The sequence below is a fragment of the Rattus norvegicus genome, unplaced genomic scaffold, assembly GCF_021556685.1.
Source record: "Rattus norvegicus strain SHRSP/BbbUtx unplaced genomic scaffold, alternate assembly SHRSP_T2T haplotype2-0000033, whole genome shotgun sequence".
In the NCBI taxonomy this organism is placed as follows: domain Eukaryota; kingdom Metazoa; phylum Chordata; class Mammalia; order Rodentia; family Muridae; genus Rattus; species Rattus norvegicus.
The window spans coordinates 149897-156408 of NW_028238786.1; the positions used below are offsets into that span (position 1 = coordinate 149897).

The following is a 6512-nucleotide window of genomic DNA, read 5'->3' on the forward strand; positions in this document are numbered from 1 at the left end:
CTCAGGAAGGTGCAGCATGGTGGGCACAATGGGACAGGATCCCTGAGGCTGGTGCAGTGGGACAGGGTCGTTGGGGCAGGTAAAACTGAGTAGGAAACGTGAGCCAGGAACAACAGGGCAGGGACCCAGGTTCAGTTACAACAGAGCAGGGATCCTGGGGGAGATGCAATGGGGCAGGAGTCCTGGGGAAGGGATCTTGTAGTAGTGGCCCTGTGGCATGTGCAACTGGCAGGGACCCTGGGGCAGGTGCACTGTGACGTGCACCCAAGCTGGAATGTTCAGACGGGTGTGTGTTTGCTTCATGCAGCTGCTGTCTGAAGTAGAGAACACTGGCAACTGCCCCAGAGGGGATTTTGGGAAGTCCTTCCAAGAATGCCTCAGCTCCTAACTGAGAAGCTATACATTCCACAGATGTGCCTTTATTGAGATGAGCAGATTCTAAGGGGGGCTGCCTTGAATGAACAGCCGAAGAAAGCAGAAATGAAGAACAAGCAATTGCAGCAGACATGTCCGAGGTGTTTAGCTCAGAAAAGTAGGACTGGAAGAAACTGATTAAGTCAAATCACTTCTCTGTCTATCTATCCATCCATCCATCCATCCATCCATTTCCCTGAGGGAAGTCAGCTTTTCTTTCTGAGAAGGTCAAAGCAGCGCTCCCTTGTGGTGACAATGAGGATTGCAGGCAGTGAGATAAGTGGGTATTTATTTATTTATTTATTTATTTATTTATTTATTTATTTATTTATTTATTTCATGATCTGCGATAGACTGCCACTTGTGGCCAGTCCCCATCTGCATCAGCTGTACCATAAACCCAGTCTCAGTGTGACACAGAAAAGGCCTAATTGGAAAGTATGTCCTCTCTCTAAGCGACACTGTATAATAACATACTCGGGACTGCAGGTCAGTCAAGGCCTGTGTTTAGGAGACTTGTGGACAGATGAATGTCTGTGAGTCTGGACTTAGACTCTGTGGAGGGCTCAGGTCACCTGACTGTCCTGAAGCTTCCCACTGTGATTTACTTCCCTCCTACAGAGCCAGACACCTGAGCAACTGCATTTCCTGGTTATCCCCTAATCCTCTTACACTGTGTAGTGTGTTCAATCTCAGGGAGGGCCTGGGAATCTGAGAGACACCACTGAGCCCCCTGGGCCTGGCTGACTCAACCTGAGGCTACTCTGTGTGTCTTCATTTTGCTCACCCTCCAGAGACCTCAAAAGTCAGCAGTGAGCTTGCTGAGAGGTCAGGAACCTCCATATTGGCCCAAGAGCAACTGTCCTCTTTTACAGGTTCATCCACAGAGCTTGTAATTCTGATTGGTGCAACAGTCAGGAAGAGTGAAAGATGTCATCTCCCAAGGACAAGTGCTGTGCTAGTGGACACTGAGGAACTTCAGGGATCAAACCTTTCCCCATTCTTCTCCAGCCTCTCTTGTTCTTCCTTGAGATGTTTCCTGAAGATCTAAAAGATCCAGGCAATCCATGACATGGGTTTGAACATAATCTCGACATTTTATTCATTGCCTGATAACTAAGACAGGGTAAAATTTATTTATTTATTTATTTATTTATTCATTCATTCATTCATTCATTCAATCATTCGTTATACATACGTACAGGGTAGCTGTATTTAGAAAGACGAGAGAGGGCATCAGATGTCATTAGAGACATTTGTGAGCCTCCATGTGTTTGCTGGGATTTGAACGCAGGACCTCTGGAAGAGCATTCAGTGCTCTTAGCCACTTATCAATCTTTCCATTTTCCAGGCTAACTTTTTTACTTCCAATAATTTCTTCTTTATTCAGGTTACATCCTGATCCCAGTCACTCTCCCTCTTCCCTTCCCAGTCCCACCTTACAAATCCTTTCTACCATAATGCTCTCCCTTCTCTTTGGACAAGGGGAGACACCCTGGGTACCACACCACCCTGGGACATCTAGTCCCAGGTGGCCCGAGCACATTCTGCCCCACAGATTTACAATCAGGCAGTCCGGGTATGGGGAACAGATCCAATGGCAGGCAACACAGACTGAGACAGTCCTGGATCTACTTGTCAGATGACCCACATGGAGACCAACGGCAGATAGCTAACCCGGCTCTGGAGTTGGTTGCACAGGCTCTAGCATACTCCATGGTCCAAGGTATCTGACGGTAGGGGACTTCTTGTAGTGTTTTAACCCAACCAGTTTCCTTGTCACTCTCCCCCCACTCTTCCACAAGACTTCCCAAGCTCCATCTGAGGATTGGCTGTGGCTTTCAGCTGCTGAGTGAAGCCTCTGGAGACAGGTGTGCTACTTTTCTGTCTGCAAGTAAATCAGAAAGAATATCATAAATAGCGTCAGAGGTTGTGTCTGTCACATGAGACAGATCTCACTTTGTGTCAGTCATTGATTGGTTGGTCCCTCAATATCTGCTTTACCTTTATCCCTGCACACTTATTGGCAAGACAGATTTCGAGTTGAAGATTTTGTGAATGTATTGATGTCTCCTTCCTCTTCTAGAAGTGTTTCTTGTTACAGGAGGTGGCCATTTCATTTTCATGCTCTGGTAAGCCTGCAAGGGAGGCTTTGTGTTGGGTCCAGTAGTTAAAAGCAAGACCTGGGAAGAGGAACTGCAGAGTTGTGATCTAGGACTTCCTGCAGCAGCCAGCTCTGGGTTTTTGGAGCCTAGGCAGGCTTTGCAGTCATAGAGCTCCATCCACTGCCCAAGTCCCATCCTGACACCTTCTCCATCTCTATTACAGACCATTGTAATTCTGGCATGGTCGCTCTGTCCTGGGCCCCATAGGCCATCCTACCCTGGAAGAACAGAGAGTTCAAGGACGGCCAAATTTCACTTAAGCAAACTTGTTCTCAGACTGTGTGGTTGCTCTGTCTTAGCTCTCATAACACACTTTCCTCTACGTTGCCTTAGGCTGTATCCTCCAAGCATCCCACCATACATCAGCTCCATATCCTGACGAACCTACCTTAGGGTCCCTGATAATTCCAGATACTTTAATGTTCTCCCAGGATGGACTGTGGGCTCTTGTGTGGCTCATATTGATCGTAGAAGTTCTTGGGAGCCTCCATGCCATGGCATAGGATGTCTCTGATGAACCTACCTCAGGAACATCTACATAGGCTTGTGGAGCAGAGTCAGAAGCAGCGGAGGAGATGTTGTCTGCTGCTCTTAATGTCCTCAGTGCCCAGGGCTTGCCTGTGGTGTGGTTGTGGTCCAGCTCCAGTTAATCACTGATATAAATTCAGCCCGTAGAAGCTGCGGACCCCATGGGGCACAGGGAGGACCATGATTGAGGGGGAACCAAGCAATCCAGGACCCTGTGGGGATCAGGGAATATTCCAGGTCCCCTCTCACGCAGGATGCAAGGCTAGGAGCTCTGTGTGCCCTGACACAGGGGCATGGGACCGTGACTCCCATGAAATGCTCCTTCATGCCTATTACATCATCAGCTTTGAGAAGGTCTTCCTCAGTAAGAACATTCCACACTGCTTGCCTCAGCCATCTGGCTCTCTTTTCCAGGGCTGCATGCCCTCAGGAACATTGACATGTCTTCTATGAAAATTAATATTCTGTTAAATCATTTTGATAAACAGTTCTCAGCATGATATCTGTGTCCAGAAGTAGTCATCAGCAATTCTCACGGGGACAGGGAATCAAAATCTTCCCCCTGCTGTTCATCCTCCTCTTTCTCCTCCTCCTCTTCCTTCTCTTCCTCCTCCTCCTCTTCTTTCTCCTCCTCTCTTCCTCTTCCTCCTCCTCCTCCTACCCTCCTCGTTCTCCTCCTCCTGCTGCTGCTGTGCCTAATGCTGCTTCTGCTATTGTTGCTACTCCTGTTGCTGCTGTAGTTTCTGCTGTTGTCTTTTCCATTGCCATGTGTCTGAAATCACCTACTGTTTATACTGAGGACATGAAAGAATTTCCAGATGACACTGTGAAAGAGACAAGACAATTTATTCCAAGCAAAAAAGACAGTGAGGTAGAATTCTTAGCTTACCATTTGGGGCTTTGATTTGCCTTACTATATTATAACTTCTTTTTTCTACTTCTCAGTTGAGGTCTTTGAAAGAAACCATTTAGAACTACTACCTATAAAATTCAATAGATCACTAGGTCTTAGGAACAAAAAAAACCAGTATGCAAAACAATATGCATGCATGCAGGATTCTGACCATCAACTATAACCCACAAATTAGGTTGTTGATACTTATTCAATGAAAAACCTTGTTAATTAGTTTTGAGGCTTAATGGAATGGGATGTTATATTTGAAAACATAAGACTCTGTTCTGCAGCACTTGTGATTGATGACCACATGTGAAAAGATCAGTAGCCCCTGGAGGAGTCCATGAGCCCATGAACCTCTTGTCCTCACCTTGTGGGAGCTATTGGCCTAAGGGGGAGCTGGAGTCCATCTGAAGGGATGGGCCAACTAGAAAACTCTGTAGAGTGTGGAACTCATCAATCCTATTGGGTCCCTGCTGGGAAGAGGAGAAATCAAGAAGAGGGAGAAGGCTTGGTGTTGGGGAAACCTCATAAAGAACTTAGAGCAGATACAAGGTAAGAATTGTGGGGAAAATGGAAACCAGAGACAGAGGAAGGACCAGCATAGAGCAAACTGAAAAGGACAAAGCACAAAGGTACCTGGGCTATGCCTGCTGCTTGTTCTCTGGACTCTCCCTGTGGCTCATTTCTGGGGGGAGATTCTGTTCTGCCCCAGGCGAGGTTTCTTTCTCCTTGGCATGCAGCAACACAGCTTTATCAGGGCATTTGCTATATTCCTGGTCCACCCCTTAAAACCTCTGTGCCGGACCCTGCTGGGGATGGGCTTATCCTCTAATGGGGCTCTGTGGGAGAGTGGGTTGTCTTCTTTGATTTCCTTATTGCTACTCTTCTCAGTGAAGATGCTTGTTGTTTGAATGCATGGGACACTCACGGCACATTTGTGATAGTGGTCCTGTGTAGGTGTCATCGGTAGAGGCCTGAGACGACCAGCCACAGTGGATCTTTTGCCTCCTTTTGGATGAGCATTCTGGCCATAGTGAGATACGTGACCATGGGAGGATGACACCCGCAAGGTGCCAAGGACTGGCAGGCTTCCACTCCTCTTTGGTTCTAATCTAAAAGCAGCAGCAGGATCAAGGCTAGGAAATGGGGCTACAACGGGACTCACTTGCTGTGCCTGGGCTGTGCAGCCATCCCCCTGGAGAGCCTGCTTTTGTAGAAAGAAATAAGTTGCCATTTCCTCATTATATTTTCTTTGTTTTAAAGAGTGTTTTACTACAGAGGCTTGGAATCCAATGCTTTTCATGGCATCCAAAATGGCCGGGTCTGGTGTGAGGGGAAGCATTTCTTCATAGGGACCTATCAATCCGTTCCAGTGTTCTTTGAACCAAGGGTGTTTCATCGCCTTTCTTGCTGTTGGTCTAAAGTTGGGATTTACCCTCAGTAATTTACTAAGGAGGTCCTCCAGTTCTTTTGAAACCCCACAGGGAGCAGGATATACCCCTGCCACTACTTGTCTCTGCAGTTCTTGGATGATCACTGAATCAAATGGGAGCTTTCCCACTACCATACAGTACAAGACCACTCCTATAATCCACATATCATTCTTCGGCCCGTCATACCGATGGCCAAGGAGGAGTTCAGGGGAACCAAAAGAGTACGTGCCGCAGTGGTGGTTTAGCATTTTTCCAGGTTGAAATTGGGTGCTAAGCCCAAAGTCGATGACTTTGACCTTTTTGTTTTTATCAATCATTATATTGTCCAGTTTGAGGTCTCGGTGAACAATCCCCTTTCCATGGCAGTAGCTCACTGCTGACAATATCTGTTCAAATATTTGCCGGGCCTCATCCTCCTCTATGTGCCCTGACTCTCTGATGTACTGGTAGAGTTCTTGGCCTTCCACCAGCTCCATTATGAGGTATATTCTCGTTTCCTTTTCAATAACTTGTATGAGAGACACTATGTTGGGGTGGTTGATCTTTCTCATTATGTTTGCTTCCATCATGGCTGGCTGGAACCACTGCTTGTCCTTTCGCAGAACTTTGACAGCCACCGGGGTTCCTGTGAGCCGGTGGTGGGCCAGGAGGACTTTGGCGTTGCCCCCTTGCCCAATTGTCCCCAATACTTGGTATTGGGAATGGAAGTTGCCCTCCTCAGAGATACTGGGCTCGGGTGTAGGGGTTGGTAACTCCTCCTCAGTCTCTGTAGGCATTTTATCAGTACTAATGCTACCTAAAAATAACAAAAATGGAATCAAATAATGAAAAAGATGGAGCAATATAGGAGCTAAAATTACACTTGTGGTACCTAAAAGAAACAAACAAAAGAAAAAGAAAAAAAAACAAACAAAGACAAAGTAAAAACTAGACTAGAAAAATAGAGCAAAATTATGAAAAAGTTAAGGGGAAAATATGAAGAGTCATAAGTAAAAGCCACCCAAATAACCAACCCCAAAAGAGAAAGCCAAGAGCACACACATACAAAAAAAAATGATGAAAATAAAAATCGTC

The 6512-nt window shown here is 46.4% G+C and overlaps 1 pseudogene across 1 annotated transcript; it reads right to left on the reverse strand.

Moving 5' to 3' along the window:
• Positions 1-3440: 3440 nt before the first annotated feature.
• LOC147997870 (sperm motility kinase Y pseudogene) lies at positions 3441-6220 on the reverse strand (annotated as a pseudogene). The gene is made up of 2 exons (XR_015647533.1): positions 4642-6220; positions 3441-3931 (listed from the first exon to the last, which is right to left on the reverse strand). The product of XR_015647533.1 is annotated as a sperm motility kinase Y pseudogene (transcript).
• Positions 6221-6512: the final 292 nt, after the last annotated feature.